The sequence below is a fragment of the Psammomys obesus genome, unplaced genomic scaffold (genome assembly GCF_907164565.1).
Source record: "Psammomys obesus unplaced genomic scaffold, mPsaObe1.curated_primary_1811, whole genome shotgun sequence".
In the NCBI taxonomy this organism is placed as follows: Eukaryota; Metazoa; Chordata; class Mammalia; order Rodentia; family Muridae; genus Psammomys; species Psammomys obesus.
The window spans coordinates 27,518,910-27,535,813 of NW_026593286.1; the positions used below are offsets into that span (position 1 = coordinate 27,518,910).

A 16,904-nucleotide genomic window follows, 5' to 3' on the forward strand; every position below is an offset into this window, starting at 1 on the left:
TGTAAGAAAAGGACCTAGACCCCATGATCAGATATAGCCCATAAGCAGCTCAGCCTCCAAAGGGGAACAGGGATTGTCTCTGACTTGGCCTGTGTTGCCTGCTCTTTGATCACGTCCCCCTGTTGTGCATGGAGGGCATTGCCAGCCCACAGAGGAAGAGGATACAGTCCTAATGAGACTTGACAGGCTGGGGTCAGATGGTAGGAGAGGGCTCCCCTTTTCTGACAAATAGAGGAGGGGAATAGAGGGGAAGGGAGAGAGAGGGTGGGACCAGGAGGAGATGAGGGAGGGGATTAAAATTAGGATGTAAAATGAATAAATTATAAAAAATAAATTTAAATTAAAAAAAGAAATATTGTTTGGTGAAAAAGAGCTCAGCAAATAGAACTATGAATATTCAAAACCCTTTCTTGCTGCTTAGAAGAATCTTTCACGTTTTCTTGTTGCTCCTTCAGAGGACCCAGGTTCTTTTCCTGGTACCCACATGTTGGCTTACCACTGCTGTAACCCCAGCCTCAGGAGCCAGCACCCTCTTCTGGCTTCAGAGAGCACCAGCGCACACATTCACACAGGTACAACATTCAAAGACATGAAATTCAACTTTAAAGAATCTTAATTTTTCTCATCTCGGCTAAAATAGTTCTAGAAGCAAAAGAGAACAGTAGCATACTACTCCAGCAGAAAACAAAGAGTCCAGCGATGGAAAGATGGCTCAGCAGTTAAGAGCACTGTCTGTCCTTCCAAAGGAGCCTGGTTCAATTCCCAGGGCCCACATGGCAGCTCACAACTTTAACTCCAGTTCCAGGGGATATGACAACCTCATATGGCACAGAGACAGGCATGCAGACAGAACACCAATGCGCATACAAATTAATAAATAAAAGTAAAGAAAATCAATATTCCCCATATTGGAATGCATATATATACTCTTATTTACGTATATACACATACATATTTGATCTGAAGAAAACAGAAACTTCCTTCTAACAACAACAAGAAGACAAATGGCCTGAGAGAATACTTACATGGTATTTCTTAGACTAGTATCTTGCAATTCTACTTATTTATCTCCCCCAACTCCCCATCCCCACATGGTCTGGAATACAGGCTGGCCTCCCGCTTTGTGTGTAACTGAGGATGACCTTGAACTCCTGATTTTCCTTGCCATTAGCTGATAATGGATTTAGGATTTAGGTGTATACCTCTACACCCAGTTTATTCAGTGCTGGGGATTGAATTTAGGCCTTTACTTGTGCCAGGCAAACACAACACCAAGAGAACTACAGCCTCAGCCCTACTTACTTATCTTGACATGTTGATCACGCTGGTCTTGAACTTCTGAACTCACAGGATTGGCCTGCTACAGCCTCTTTGGTGCTGGGGTATGTGTGCACTGCCAAGGCCGGCCCTGAATTGTTTTCTGTTTAACTCAGATGATGGCACACTTACTTGTAATAACTTATCCCAGCATTAGTAACCACTGATGCTAATCAGATTCGTTGCTCTTAAATTTTATTTACTTATTTATATTTTATGAGTATGGGTATTTTGCCTACATGGATGCCTGTGTGGCACATGCATGCCTGGTACCCACAGAGGCCAGAAGAGGGTTCAGATCCCTTTAAGTGGAATTACAGGTGGTTGTTATCAACCATGTGTGTGCTGGGAATTGAACCCAGGTCCTTTGGTGTGCTCTGAACTGATGGCCACTTTTCCAGCCCTGTTCTTGGGTACAGTGGCACATGTCTGTGATTCCAGGATTAGTCAAGTCAAGCTGGGAGGGTTACTGTGATATTGAGGCCTGCCTGAGTTACACAGTATCAGGCCATCCAGAGCTATGCAGGCCATCCATGGAGTCAGATAATCTTGTCTCAAAACCAGAAACAAATACATAAAGTTTAGGTAACAGTCCTTCCTCCTTCCTCAATTCAGACACAGTGGCTACCATTTGGCTCAAGGCTGGCCTAACGGCCTTCTCTGAGGTTGATGTTAACATCACCCTGGACAGGGCAACAGGAAGCACCTGTGCATCCTACCACAGACGGAGGTGACCCATTGTTGCGACATCTGAAGGATAAATTCTGTTGGTAGTAGATTACATAATTGCTCTTAATGCATTTAACATAGACACACAACTTCTGTGACTATGGGAATATTTAGTTTTTCCTCAGATGAGAAGTTGGGTCCCCCGACAACAATGATTTAAAGGAAACTTGTATAATGAGAGACATTCTTACAAATTGTTTGTTAGGGTTTAGAATCATCTATTGTGACAGCAGAACACAGGAGAAAAAGAAAAAGGAGAAGTTAACCTTTAAATCAAATTCCACCTGTGCCCAACCATTAAATTAAGCTATGTATGGCTAGAGCTCGCCGTGTGTGGGAAATGCTTTGTTTGGAGCTGGGGGATAGCTCAGTTGGGATACAGCAAAGCTCTTGTCTAGCAGACATGACACCCTGGGTTCTATCATCATCCTGCACCAACCCGGTATGTTGCTTCATGCCTGCAACGCTAGGATTTTACAAATGGAGGCAAAAGGATCAAAAGTTCAAGCCTATCCTTGGCTAAAAAGAGTTCTAGGTCATCATGGGCTATTTGAGCCCAGTCTCAAAAATACAACAGAACAAAAGCCCCAATACCTCTTGTCTTCCCTTTCCCTCTCGTCAGCAGTTCCTTCCTTTCTTCCTTCTTCTCTCTCTCTTTTTTTTTTTTTTTTTTGGTTTTTCAAGACAGGGTTTCTATGTGTAGCCTTAGCTGTCCTGCACTCACTTTCTAGACCAGGCTGGCCTCGAACTCACAGAGACCTGCCTGCCTCTGCCTCCCAAGTGCTGGGATTAAACGTGTGTGCCACTACCACCTGGCTCCTCCTTTCTTTCTTACACATTTCTCTTTAGCTCCAAGCATTATCTTTGACTTTTAGGTAAACAACATTGAGAGAATCTACTTTGGATTTTACCACAACCCAGCTGTTGTTGGACTTTTATTCTTTCTTTCTTTCTTTCTTTCTTTCTTTCTTTCTTTCTTTCTTTCTTTCTTTCTTTCTTTCTTTCTAATTTCATTTTATGTGCATTAGTGTGAAGGTGTCAGATCCCTTGGAATTGAGGTTACAGACAGTTATGAGCTGCCATGTGGGTGCTGGGAATTGAACCCAGGTCCTTTGGAAGAGCAGACAGTGCTCTTAACCACTGAGCCATCTCCCCAGCCCCCAAGAATTTCTTTGAAGTGTTAAATACCTGAAATACACAATTTCAAGGGTGGGCAGATTTATTGTGGCTCACTGTTTCAGAGGTTCTAGGTCACAGCGGGGCAAAGCATCACAGTAGATGGGTGTACAGAGTAAAGTTGCCGAACTATAGGCAACCAGGCTTCAAAGACCTACAAGCACAGGTAGGGGACAAGATACAGTCCTCAACGGCACTCCCTCACTGGCCCACTTCATCCAACTAGCTCAGTAATGGCATCAGATTATGAATTATCAGTGGATCAGCCGATCTACAAAGTCAGAGCCTGTATCATCTAATCACTTCACACAAGCTCATCGGTTGGCAAATAAACCCAGTGTACATGATAAGGGGTAGCATTCTACGTTCAGGCCAGAACACACACTTAATTTCTTTTTCCACAGAGGAAGCCCTTACGTTACCAGTTTTTGTCTTGTTTTAAATATGATAGCACAATGACACCAGGCATCTCGTGGGGCCTCTGTGTTGCAAGACAGAGCGACCTAAATTGCATAGCATGCTACATTTTGATGAGACGTTCTAGACGGGGTGGACATCTTACTCTATTTCCGATGGATGTGTTTAATCCTGCCAGGGATGGTGTGTGCATGCGCGTGTGTGCGTGTGATAGGTGTGCACAGGGACGGGGGGGGGGGGGGAATTTAAGCCAGTAATCTCAAGTTTTTCCTCAGTTCCTATGGATTTAAATCTAAGAATGGAAACTGACAATCTATCTCTTTACCTACCTACCCATCTATAATCATTCTCTATCATTTAGTTATCATTATTAGCATTATTATTATCTATCTCATCACTATTAGCAACAAGATGATGTCACACATTTCACCCTTATAAGCACAGTAGCAGTGTTTCACTTCACGTATGTCTGTCTGTCTTTGTCCAGAAGTACACCCATACACATGCCTCTTTTCCTCCAGTGCTGGGAATCAAACTCTAGACCTTGGTTATGCTGGGTAATGCTCTGCCATGGAAAAGCATCTCAAGACAGAGATGAAGGCAGCACACAAAGAGGCAAAAGAGGACCAGCTAAAAAGGAAGCTGAGTAAAGCTCAGGGAAAATTTACCTGCTTTGTCTCACTTCCTTCTCATTCTGGTTTAAAAGAGAAATTGCTCTTTATTGTGTGGTGGGAGCATCCGAGTGCCACATATGAGAGGAAAGCTCTATGGAGTCCATTCTCCCCTCCTACCTTTGTGGGGGTCCAGGGATTGAACCCAGAGTTAGGCAGCATGTGCCTTTCTCTGCTGAGCCAACAGTGTTCTTCCTTCTGGTTTTAAGTCTAAAGGAAAGCCACACATGATGGCTAATGATCATCTGTAATCAGAAATAACCCCTGGGAGGCTGGGACTGAGGGACTGCCACAATTTCCAGGCCAGTCTGGCTTATACAGTTAATTCCAGGCTAGTTAGAGACCCTGTCTCTCTTACTTATAGTAAATGTCTATAGGACCACGTGACACCTAGGAGCTGCAATGCATAAAGGTAAGTGGTCTAATCTGAGTCATTGAGGTTTCTGTACTGAACCATTTTTGTCTCCGATAATCTCCTTTGACCTATGTTCATTTCAATGTTACTCTTCTTCATTTTATCTGAAGGGGTGAATTTCCCCCCATGTTTTATTACCTTACTAAAGAACTCGCCCATTATCAGAATGGCATGGTGGAGACTCTGGAGCACGCAAGTCTAAACTAATTAGTGGCCGTGTTCCACAACATCTCTAAATTACCTGTCTGGAACCTCGAATTTATTTTCCCATGGAAATAGTGGTTATATTCCCAGCGGGTCCACAAAAGCTTGTTTAGCCAGGAATGTCACAGAAATGAACAGTGTCACCCTCCTGCTAACCCCTGCTAATTATGCGGAAGGCCCTATGGACTTCTCGCCTTACTACAGTATTGAACTAACCATCACTTTGGAGACACATTTTTCTCGTTATAAATTACAGAAAAGGTTGACGATCACTACTACTTCTACCTAAACCCAATCTTTAATTTTGACTTGAAGCTTTTGTTTTATTTTGTTACTAATGATCTCTTTACATGTGATTTCTAGTGGAGAGTTATATTCCCAAAATCAGGAGAAATAATGTCCTCCAGTGTCAACAACTGAGACCACACTATCACATTTTCTGCCTGTAGTATGAAAAAGGCCTGCTGTCAGGTGTAGAGATTTTAATCCAGTAACATGGTTCCTCCGGCTGGAATACTGACATGCTCTTAGTACACACCTTTAACCCCTAACAATGAACGTAAGGTTAGCTTGTAGAAGGAATCACTCATGTTTGAAAGTGATGTCTAATTGAGAGGCAGAAAAAGTGATGACCTTAGACACACAGAGAGAAAGAAGGCAGATTTACTGGGAGAGTTTCACAGAGACAGGTTGAAGAGAGAACAAGCTAGACACAGGTGAAGACAGAATGGACAAAGAGAATGAAAAGGACACAGAAGATTAGAACAGATTGCTATTGTTAGTTTGAAGCCAAGCAGAGCAATTCAGTCAGAAGCTGAGCAAGGCCAGTTTGACCTAGTCAGCTTGGAGAGGATTTGAACGAGAACAGCTGGATTGAACTAGCCAGCCAGCGTAATGGAAGTTGTGGTTTCTTTATATATAAAAATGTTTTTGTTTTAATCCCAAGTGTAAGATTTCAGTGGGGCTATAGTTTGTCCACACCTGTTAACTGTCACGTGCGGGGCAGCTGTCACGTAATCTTTGCCAGCTGGTAACAACCTTTCATGTGCTACATGGAAAGGACCATGGTCTAGGACTCTGAGAGTATAAACATGAGGTTGAGAAAGAGACCATGGGCATTCAGTGGCATTCTGTGTTGGTATGTGGTATGGAGCAGTTTTGGAGAGACCAGAGACCAGAGGCGGTGTGGTGGTTTGGAGCAGAGAGACTGTTAGTTGTGTCTGCGGTTGAAGTGGATTGGTATAGAGTCCTCAAAGAACCCCTTGATCCTAACTAGCTGGGAGAAGTAAAGGGGTCTGGGTCCCTTCTCCCCACTAACCTTTTCTGTCTCCTACTTAAGGTTGGGGGTTGATAGAACGGAGGTAGAGGCCTAAACAGCCCAAATAAAGTAGAGTTTTAAACAAGAGAGCCACAGGTGGCATTCCGCTACAAGCCAGAGTTCAGAAACAGCTAGAAAGAGTGAGCTTATTCAGCAGTTAAGTCTCAGAGACAGAATACATGCTAGGCTTAGATTAGGTTGTAGGGAGGCTAAAAACTTCCAGGACAAGGCCTAGGTTAGCAGATGGAGGCAGTAAGCCTCTGAGATAACAATTATCTCTGGAGAATAAAAGCTACTTTTACAGTCAACTCGGCCACTGACCATCTAGTTCTAGAAGGGTATCTGTTGAGCTTTTAGACAAAGCAGCAGCCCCTTTGGAACTCTTAAGCTCCTTTCTTGATTTTTAGCCTAAGAATAAGTAACAGTTCTCAGGTCTGAGTGGTCCTGGATAAGGGTTAGAATTTAGATTATCTGGTTAAAGCTTGTATGTATTTTGACTACACCTGAATGGTAGATAGCTCTCTCTCTCCCTGTCTGTCTGTCTGTCTATCTATCTATCTATCTATCTGGTTTCATTAAGTATTCCTGAATGTAGATCAGGTTGGCCTTGAACTTGAAGACATTAGCTTGTCTCTGCCTACCAACTTGCTGGGATTAAAGTTGTGTGCCACCATGCCTAACAAACTTGTATATTTTTCACAGAAATTTCACACTGAAATAATCTAAAGCTGTCATACTGTCTGCTCTATGCAGTGCTCACCTCAGAAGTAAGACCCAATAACCACAATAAAAACCAAATCTTTGTTTCAGGTAGAAATTCTATGAACGGCTGTTTCTAAAACAGAAAGGCTTAGAATGGAAAAAAAAAGGTTGTCTATGGTCATGTTAATGTAAAACTTAGACACACAACTTATTCATGTATTCACTTCAGGGGTCTTAGAGTCTGCTGCCCAGGCTGGGGTACAGTGGGTATTATTAGGCACAGCCCCAGGACTGCAGCCACAGTGAGGAGATTCCCACCTAGAACCTCCACTTGGTATGGGCTGGAGTGCGGTGCTCAGCAGCCAGTGGGAAGCTGGCACTTGTGCTGCCAGCCTATGCAGTAACTACAACACTGTGCTTGTGTGATACTCATCCATCTATTCAAGGACTCTGGCACTGTCTACCCTCCTGCCTCGGCCTCTTACTACTGAGAGCGCAGGCATTAGCTACCATGCGTCTGTCTGGCATAGAGCCTTCCCTTAGAAGTGTCTGAATATGCTGGATATGATACCTCATGTGAGAGAGAGAGTGTGTGTGTGAGTCAGTCAGTTCAGACTGGACATCTTGTTGACCTGCATGTCCAGAAGAAAGAACAGAGTTATGGTGGGATATGTCTGTGATCCCAGGACTTCAAAAGTGGAGACAGGAGGATTGGTTAAAGACAGTTTGAGGCTAGCATAAGGTCCATGAAACTCCATCTCAAAAGAGAAAAGACCCCAAACAAGTCCCCCAAACAAGCTCCTCCCAAAACAAAAATTTTAGTAAACTTGAATAACAATGTCTATCTTCAATGGTTTCTTTCTTTAACGAAAAAAAAAAAAAAAAAAAGGTGAGTCTGCCAAGCAAACATTTGCCAAGAATGGCTTTTCTTTTTTTTACTTATAGACAAATTCTAATCCACTAAACACACATGAATCTTTTACTTTAAATAAATCTACAATGTCTAAATAAGTTTTTTTTTAAAGTTAATTTTTAGTAAGATGCAAAATAATGGGTCTTGCTCCACTTCCATACATATATACCACTGTATAAAAGAGACTTTTTAAGGCCAGAATGTAGTTGTCATTTTCTCAATAACTTCACTATAATATTCACAATGAAATACTCTGATTTTACAAAACTAAATCACTAGTAGCAAATTCCTGCAAGATTTCATGTTGCATATAGTTATAGTAGTTCTAATATTTCCGAGGTTGTGGCAGGAGGATTATGAAGTCAAGACTACCTTAGACCACATAGGGATTTCAAGGCCAGCCTGGACTACAGGACTTCCTCAAAAAAACAAACAAACAAACAAACAAACAAACAAAAAAACGGGGAGAATATAGAGGTATATCATTTAATTCCAGGACTCAGGAGGCAGATCACTGTGATCACTGTGATCAAGTAGATCACTGTGAATTCAAGGCCATCCTGGTCTACTTAATGAGTTTCAGACCAGCCAGGGTTACATAGTGGGCCTGTCTCAAGACCAACCACCAACCAAACCAGAACAGAGTAAAATAACATATATTAAAGTGCCCAGCCCCAAGATTTTGGAGGTGTTGGGGGGGGGGTTGCTTGCTTTTAATTCCAGGGCTCAAAGGATAGGTGGAGCTCTGAGTTCGAGACTAGCCTGATCTACAGAGTGAGTTTTCAGGACAACCAACACAAAGAAACTCTGTCTCAAAAAAGTAGCAAGTTTAAGGCAAAGGCAGCAGCTGGGATCATCATTTGTATAAAGTTAAGGCACACATGAGGAAAAAACCATGCTGTCGGCAGGCATGCTTTCCAAGTCTACCAGTGATCTCAGCTATGGAAACTTACTTTCCTGTTATGGCCACTGTGATTGAAGCCCAAGTGTTAAAGAACAGATAATGGGCTGGGTGGTGTGGTGTATGACTATTTTGGCACCTGTGAGGTAAAGGGATGGCTATGAGTTCCACGCTAGCCTGAACTATATACTGAGTTTAAGGCCAGCTCGGGTTATATGGCAAGATCGCATGAATCTCAAAACAACCAAACCAAACAACAAAATTGTAAATATAACACAGCTTCTCAAGTAAGGTTTCCACGATGAGAGGAACTAGTTAATTTTAGTGCCTACAGTTTTTCCCATCAAAAAAGGAGGAAAAACTCACAGAAGGTATTATGTTCAAATTTAAATGATTGAGTAGAGTTCCTCAGACAAATAGTATCTGAATTCATTTTAAAGTTTTAACACAGAAATAGGCATCTTAAACATCAGTTACTCCTAAATGCTTTGTAATGAATTTTAAATGAAAACTCCTCATTCCCTTGGAGCACACAAAAAAGACTGGCTATTCCTGCTGTTGCTTCTATTGCCTCTGCAAGCAATTCTCCACTGTGGTTCTACCACAGTACAGTGGTAGAACCACAGTGGCACCTGCCTGTCATCTCCGCACCCACTACACTTGAACTTTGATCCCGTTTATGCGTTAAAGTTTGCTCATTTAAAAAAAGTGGGGGAGGGATTCTGGGACTGAAGAGATGGCTCAGTGGTTAAGAGCACTGGCTTCTCTTCCAAAGCACCCAAGTTCAAGTCCCCGCACTCACGTGGCAGCTCACAACTGTCTGTAACTCCAGTTCCAGGGGATCCAACATCATCACACAGACATACATGCTGGCAAATCACCCAATGCACATAAATAAAAAATAAACTATATTAAAAAAGTAAATGCATGATATCCTGTAATCTATAAAGTCACTCAACAAGCACCACTCTGTAAGTTCTTAAAATGTCAACACTAGGAAAAATAAACACGCCTCAATTCTGTGTGACACGCAGCTGTATGTAATGCACCAAATAATCTATACAAATTAAAAGAAAAAAACACAAATAAAATCATAGACGTGATTCTTAATAATTTTACGTGAAGAAAACCCAAAGCATCTTTCAGCCTATTGCTAGGTTTACAGGAGTAATCTTTCTTTTTGGCCAGACGGACCATAACAGGCTTGTCCTGCTGTACTGAGAGTTTAAATACACAGTGCTTCTATTTGCACTGTGAAAAATAAACAGCTGTATTATGCCTTTTTGGACAGTCAATAGGTTTTACTTACATTGCTTTGTGAGAAGACAAAAGACAGCTCTTTACAAGTGACTCGCAGCACCCCTAGTTTCGTGGATACCAAACCACAAAATCTTAACCATAACACATGAAAACCTAAGTACGGATACATACAATATAAACGGCAATAAAATAAAGACAATCAAGTGACCTCTAAGGCTCTCTACTGCCAATTTACAGACTGGCCACCAGATACAGAACTTGGACTTGCCATAGAGGAAAAAATTATTAGCCTGTAAACAAAATAAAACAAAACAAAAAACCCTAAGCTGCCACTGTCACCATCATGGAAAAAAAGTTAAAATGGAAAACAATAACGTCGTAAAACCTGTGTCTCGTAAAGATATCTTCCCATCGGAAGGCGCAGGAACATCTCCCCCCGCGGAGCAAATGAACTCGTTTCTGTTTCTTCCCTGCTCTCCCCCCCAGGCGCCGGAGCAGACCTCGAGTATGGACTTTTTCCAGAAACGAGAGGTAGAAATCTGTACTTTATCCGGAACCGGTGCACTTTTCCCCTCGGCCCCTCTCTCCTCCGCCTCCAAGATGGTAGGAAAGTTGTCGTTTCGGAGGGCAGAGAACGGCTCTGTGGTGTTATGCCGTCGCAGTGCCTGTAGTGGTGCTGTAGGAGACGGCTGCCTCTCCTAGTGCGGGCGGCAGCCCTGCCTTCTTGGCTGGAGAGTACATTCAGGGATTTCCCCTTAACGATCACCGACCCTGGGAGCACTTTTTAGTTTCCAAAATAAAAATATGATCCTCACCCCTCTTGTTCGACAGGGAAAGACTCTCGCTGAAGCCCGGGGGGGGAGCAGTATCAGCGAAGCTTCCTAGTCCACGGCCAGCGCCTCTCTGATCTGTCAGCCCAGCCGAGGGAAAAGGGGGTGGGGGGGAGGAGGAGGAGGGAGGAACCAAAAAGAAAAAAAAACCGGAAAAAAAAAAAAAAAAAAAAAAAAAAACAGCAGCTGAAAGGTAAGCAGAGGCGGCCCCAGGCCCGGCCCACATCCCCGGGCTCCCGTAGGGCGGCGGGCTGGGCCGCGCAGGCAGGGCGGGCGGCGAGCGCGCTTACGTGAGGCCGGGGATTCGCCGGCCCACGCCAGGCCGCGGGCGGAGAATGAAAGGGTGAGTGGGGCCGGCGCTGGGGTGGCGGGGGCCGGGGACCTGGGGGCCTAGGGGACGCCCGTAGGCAGCTCCGGCGGGGGGGTTCCGGCGACGGACTGAGCGCGGCGAGCGGCGCGGCCTGCGCGGGCCGGGCCCGGGGAGTGCTGCGGAAGGGGGGGGCTCCCTAGGCCTCGGGCCCCGCGGCGGCCGCGCCCTGCCCCCGTGCCACAGGCCTCCCGCGCCCCTGGGGTCCCCCGGGGCCTCGGGGCAGGCGGGCGGGCAGGCGGCGGGGCGGGCTGTATCCTGCGCCGGCCCCAGGCTCTCCCGCGGGGCGGAAGGCCGGGCGGCGGGGACTGGGACGGCGGGGCCTTGGAGTGGGGAGTGTGCGGCAGCCCCCCCTCACTCCCGTCCTGGGGCGTCGTGCAGACGGGGGCCCCCCGGATTCCGGTAACTGTTGGGTTTATTTATCCCCGGCCGCGGCACTCCGGGCGGCCTGGCCGGGGCGGGGCGGGCGGCCTGGCGGGCGTGGGGTGGAGGGGCGGCGAGGAGTCAGGTGCAGCCGCGGCCCGGAAAGTTTCCTTCTAGGCCCGAATTGGGGGCTGCCTCCTCTCCGGGGAGCCCCGGTCCTAGCGCCCGGGACCCCCGAGGGCGTGGGGGGAGAGCTCTCGGCTGGCGTGAAACTCTTCGCCAGTTCCTGTCCATTCAAGGTACTCCGCCCCTGCACCCCTCGCCCGCGCCCCACCCCACTCCCCGCGATCCCCCTTCGGGGCTGCCAACTCCAGCCCATTCCCCAAGAGCTCCCAGGCCCGGGGAGAAGCCTTCTCTTCCGGTTTGGAAAAGTTTTCAAGGGATTTTTTTCTTCCCCTTTAGCTTTATTAGTTAGTGACTGGGCTTTTGGGGGTGGGAAGGAACGAGGTAGATTCAGGTACTGTTTCTACAGCACGGTCTGTGCCCATCGGCCTCCCCCCGCTTTTTTTTTTTAATCTCGTACCCCACTTGTTCATTTATAACCCCCACCTTCTCTCCGGGACTCCTTTGGGTCCCCCAACTCCCCCTTTCTGGACAGCTCCGGCAGAAAGATAGTAAGTAGGGAGCAGAGAGCAAACTGTCAGGAAGAGAGAGGGCAGGACCAGGCAGGCTTCTGGAGTAAGTCCCCTGCCCCTAGTTGTAGGACTTTCCCCGCTTATTTGGTCACTGTCCGGTGAAAACCAACTCAGAAACTGAAGCCTCCTCGGTTGACAGACCTTGCGGAGCATTCATAATTGGGAGGAAGGAACTGGAGGGCAGGGCAGCTTTTTTTGAAGTAAGGTCTACCTGCAGTTTAAGGAGCAATGATAGATTCGTTCTGATAGCAACTATTTAGGTTTATGTGATATCCTTTGATGCCACTCTAGAATTAGAAACTTGGGGGGAGGGGGAGGAAACTAAAAGTTGTTATTGCAGCAGCTCAGGGGTCTGTGGAGGAGCCCTTCGAACTGAGTACAGCGTTTGGCTTTGGCCTACCCTGTAAATGAACTTGATTTTGATTCTGTTTTGGTGCCATCGGCTCTGAACCTTTTTTTCCATGCTTTTTCTTTCATGTAGTAAACTTAAATGTCCAAATCTAGTATTTCTTTCTCTTCAAGGATAGGCAGTTTCTGGAGGCTACAACTGATGGTTGTTTAATGTTGAAATTGCCATGTACCTGACCCTGCCACCCCCAGCCCCAGTGTGGGCTTGTGTGGAGAGTTGTTCCTTTTCACACTTCTTAGAGCTTGGGGTAGAGTGAGTGAGTGAGAGAGAGAGAGAGAGAGAGAGTTGTGTGTGTGTGATGTGTTTGCTCAAGCGACCTGCTTGGTTGCAGGTTGGAGATCGCACTCAGTCCACAGAGCAGTTAGTGAAAAGCTGCCTGTCAGTTGCAGAGCAACGGGGTAATCTGTGACTTGGTCAGTGCTGGCTTCTGTCAGGCATCACACTGAGGCTCCTTACATGATTCTTACTGAGAATCCTTTGCTTTTGTCTGGCTAAAATAAGGCTCTGTTTTCTCACAGTGTTAGATGATCAGCCATTAAGAAAGCCTTGATATTTGAAGATGGTATGGATTTGGTATCAAAATGCAAATTACATGTAATGATTGTTTTATCATTATTGATTAATTGAAATTGCTTATTGACTAGATCGTGTTTTCATGTATGTGTGTAGCAAAAACCATTATTTCTTTTATTACAAGTCCTTATTTTTATAGCAAACTGCATAGAAGAAGAGTCGTTCAGAGTCCCCTTTCCCAACATATTTTAAAAGTTAAAAGAAATCTTGCTGTTTTGTAATATGTTTAATGCTTATCATCACCTTCATGTTCTTAAGAGTTTCAAAAATTGTGTATGTATAAATACTGAAAGCTTTATGATTTTCTCCCATCCTGTCCCAAACATTTTAGTTACCTGTTGTAATATATTCGTGGGCTATTTTATTTCTGAAGAAATGCTAGATTTGATGTTTTAAAAGTCAATTTTATTTCAAACTAATAAAAGTCAGGGCCAGGGAACATACTGAATTAGTTTTAAATTAAAAGAGAATGTATTTTTGACTCTGAGTTGTTTTGTTTCAAAAGTAGATCTTCAGCTAGGCAGTGATGGGGCATGCCTTTAGTCCCAGCACTCAGGAGGCAGAGGCAGGTAGATCTCAGAGTTGGAGGCCAGCTTTGTCTACAGAGAGAGTTCCAGGACAGCAGGGCTACACAGAGAGACCCTGTCTCAAAAAAAGTAAATGTTTAAGTTATAAGTCTGAAATTGTCAACTTTTCTTTCTTCTGAAAGATTTTATGTAGAAATTTGTGTATCCCATCTCCATTGTTTTTTTTTTTTTTTCTTTCCAGAAAATTATATTGCTACTGTTTTTAACTTTTTATTTTATTTTTGTGTATGGGTGTTGTGTATGTGTGCAGGTATGTCTGTGTACCATGTGGGTGTTATGCTTGAGAAGGCCAGAAGAGGGTGTCAGGTCCCCCGGAAGCAGCATGGTTGTGAGCAGCCCTATGGGTGCTTGGAATGAACCCTGGGTCCTCTGACAGAGCAGCAAGTGGTCTCAATTGCTGAGTCTCAATTGCATTCAACTGCTGAGTCTCTTGTCTGGCACCCATTGCTGCTAATTTTAAAGGAAATTTTAGTTTAGAGAGACTTAAACAACCAGGAGTCTGAGCATTTAAACATATTAGTTCAACCAAACACTTGCATTCATCTTTCTCTAAGATCTTCTAGGCTTAGCTCTCAGGATCTAGATTTGGGACCTGCTCTAGCCATTTGCATCTGAAGACAGCTTCTCAAACCCTGTAACTTGTAAAGCAGTAGTAGGTGAGCCTGCCTGGGTGCCGCTTCTCACTGCACTAGTCTGAGTGTATCCCAGAGGCCTCTGTGTAAAGACTGACTTGAGACCATGCTTCTGGCCATTTTGAGATTGGGGAGAAACTTAAGTAAAAATGTTAGGCCGCCTGCATATCTTTCCCTGATTCAAGGTGACTGCTTGGTTCTAATTCTTTTGCACTGTGTGCTTTTTATCTGTTTATTTATTGGTTTGTTTGTTTGCTTGCCTGCTTGCTTATTTACTTAGGAGGCAGGATCTCACAGCTTATCCCTTAGATTAGGCTGGCCTTTGATTTGCTGTGATCTTCCCACTTCTGCCTTCTGAGTGTTGGACTTACATGTGTGCCACCATGCCCAGCTGTGATTTACTCTTAAAGCTAATTCTTAGCAGGGATGGCAGTGGATTTCTGTAAGCCAGGGCTAGAGAACTTGAGACCAGAGGACCTCAAGTTCAAGGCCAGCCTGGCAGTATGGTGTGACTCTGCTTGTCCACTCCCACCCCTATCCATCTCAGGAAAACCTACAACTTTTATTCATGAAATCTTTGTATTGGCCAGGTATACTTGGTTGGACTAGGCTTTGAGTTGGGCTCTGATCCCATTTCTTCTTAATCTTTGGTTTCTTTATCAGGACATAGAAATAAAATTCTTTGCTATAAGGATTAGTGATTCTGCTCGTCCACCTATGTTCTGTGATAACACCATCTAAGTAACTCCTTGTTTCTTTGCCCTTTTTCTTACTTAAAATAAATACTCATAGTATGTTTGGAGAATTGACCTATCCAGCCCACCCAGGATAATAACATTTCAGTGCCTTCCTATTTTTATCTGAGTGTGTGCCTACAGCGCAAATATAGCTTAGAAACCTGAATGAAGGTAGCAGGTGTGTTCTTTCAGATTAGTTAAAAGTTTGCACTGTTGTTAATTCTAGTGATAGGACACCTTATAATTAAAATTAATCTTTTAAAAATGTTATTATTTTTTATTTATGTACGTGTGTGCGTGTATCTGTGTATACCACAGCATGTATGTGGGGAGGGGTCAGAGGACAATTTGAAGGAGTCAGGTTTTCTGATTCTATCAGATGGGTCCCAGGAATTTAAAAACTCAGGTTGGCAGGATCGGCAGAAAGCGCTTTTAACCATGAGCCATATTGGCAGCCCCTAAAACTAATCTTACTATTCAAAATAAAAATTAATTTAAAGATTTCTTTTGCTTGGTATGGTGGCACACACCTTAATCCTAACACTCAGGAGGCATAGGCATGTGGATCTCTGTGAATTTGAAGCCAGTCTGGTCTACATAGAAAGTTCTAGAGCTCCATAGGGAGACCTTATTAAAATATTTATAACCTATACTTATGTCTCTAAATAATAATATTTATAATTTATCCTTAATTAATTTCTAATATGTTTCTAATAATATTAATATTTGAAAAGGCAGGCTGAGAGATGGCACAGTAGTACCCATATTGGGTGGCTCATAGCTTCCTCTAACTTTAGCTGCAGGCGATCTGATACCCTCCTGTGGATTCCCAGAGCACCAGCATTCACACATTCATCTACCCACACATAGATACATTCTTGCCCACATGATAAAAATAAGGCACGGGGGAGATGGCGCAGTGCTTAAGAGCGCATGCTGCTCTCCCAGAAGACCCAAGTTCTGTTCCCAATACCTGTGGTTATAGCCTGTGACTATAACTCTGGGTCCTGAATCAGATGCTGCTCTCAGGTACACAAACCCATACACAGACCCACTAATACTCCCATGAGTAGAAATAAAAATCTTTAAAACATTTAAAACTCACGTTGTTAATCTTAGCTTCAAGTTGGGACTCTCAGCCTGAGCTATGTGCAGAGTGAATTTAGGCCACAGTGAAACTTTTTATTTCTTTGACTTGGTCTTCATGTGTGAAGTAAGCACTGATCTCTCTGTCCCCTCGTGTAGAAACGATGCTCTGCACATTCAGAATAGTAAAGGCGCATTTGAGTTGAGTTTGCTTCTATGATTGTTTCTTTGATTTTGGTATCACCAGGTTTTGAACCTAGGGCCTTGTGAGTACTAGACAATCTCTACACTGAAGTGAATTTGAACTTGATGTCTTCTGTGACTGTGCCCCTTAAGAGTAAGTTCCTTTTGTGGCTTTGGGTAGGTGATGGCCACGGTAGGCTTACTCTGATGTGACCAGAGAAGGTGACAGGAGTCACCCAGGCTGGTTTTCATTCATTCCTTTAGCTAATGAGCTGCTTTGTGCCAGTTTCTGGTTTAAAGAGTCTCCAGCAGTAAGTGTGACCTTGAACCTCTGAACCTGCAGAGTGGAGATTTTAGCGTGCACAGTTACTAACGAGGTGCTGGGTATTGGCTGTTGAACGCAGGGCTTCGAGCTTGTA

At 44.3% G+C, this 16,904-nt stretch overlaps 1 protein-coding gene across 3 annotated transcripts in view; it reads left to right on the top strand.

The window, feature by feature from the left end:
* The first annotated feature begins 11,040 nt into the window (after positions 1-11,040).
* Positions 11,041-16,904, top strand: part of Ino80d (INO80 complex subunit D) — a 62,638-nt gene continuing 56,774 nt past the window's right edge. For 2 of the 3 annotated variants that reach the window (XM_055616590.1, XM_055616592.1), the window contains exon 1: positions 11,041-11,196. The gene's annotated coding sequence lies outside the window, so the exon portion shown is untranslated. Of the gene's footprint in view, positions 11,197-11,722; positions 11,883-16,904 lie in introns of those variants that run through there. The other variant, XM_055616591.1, reaches the window with a different exon arrangement.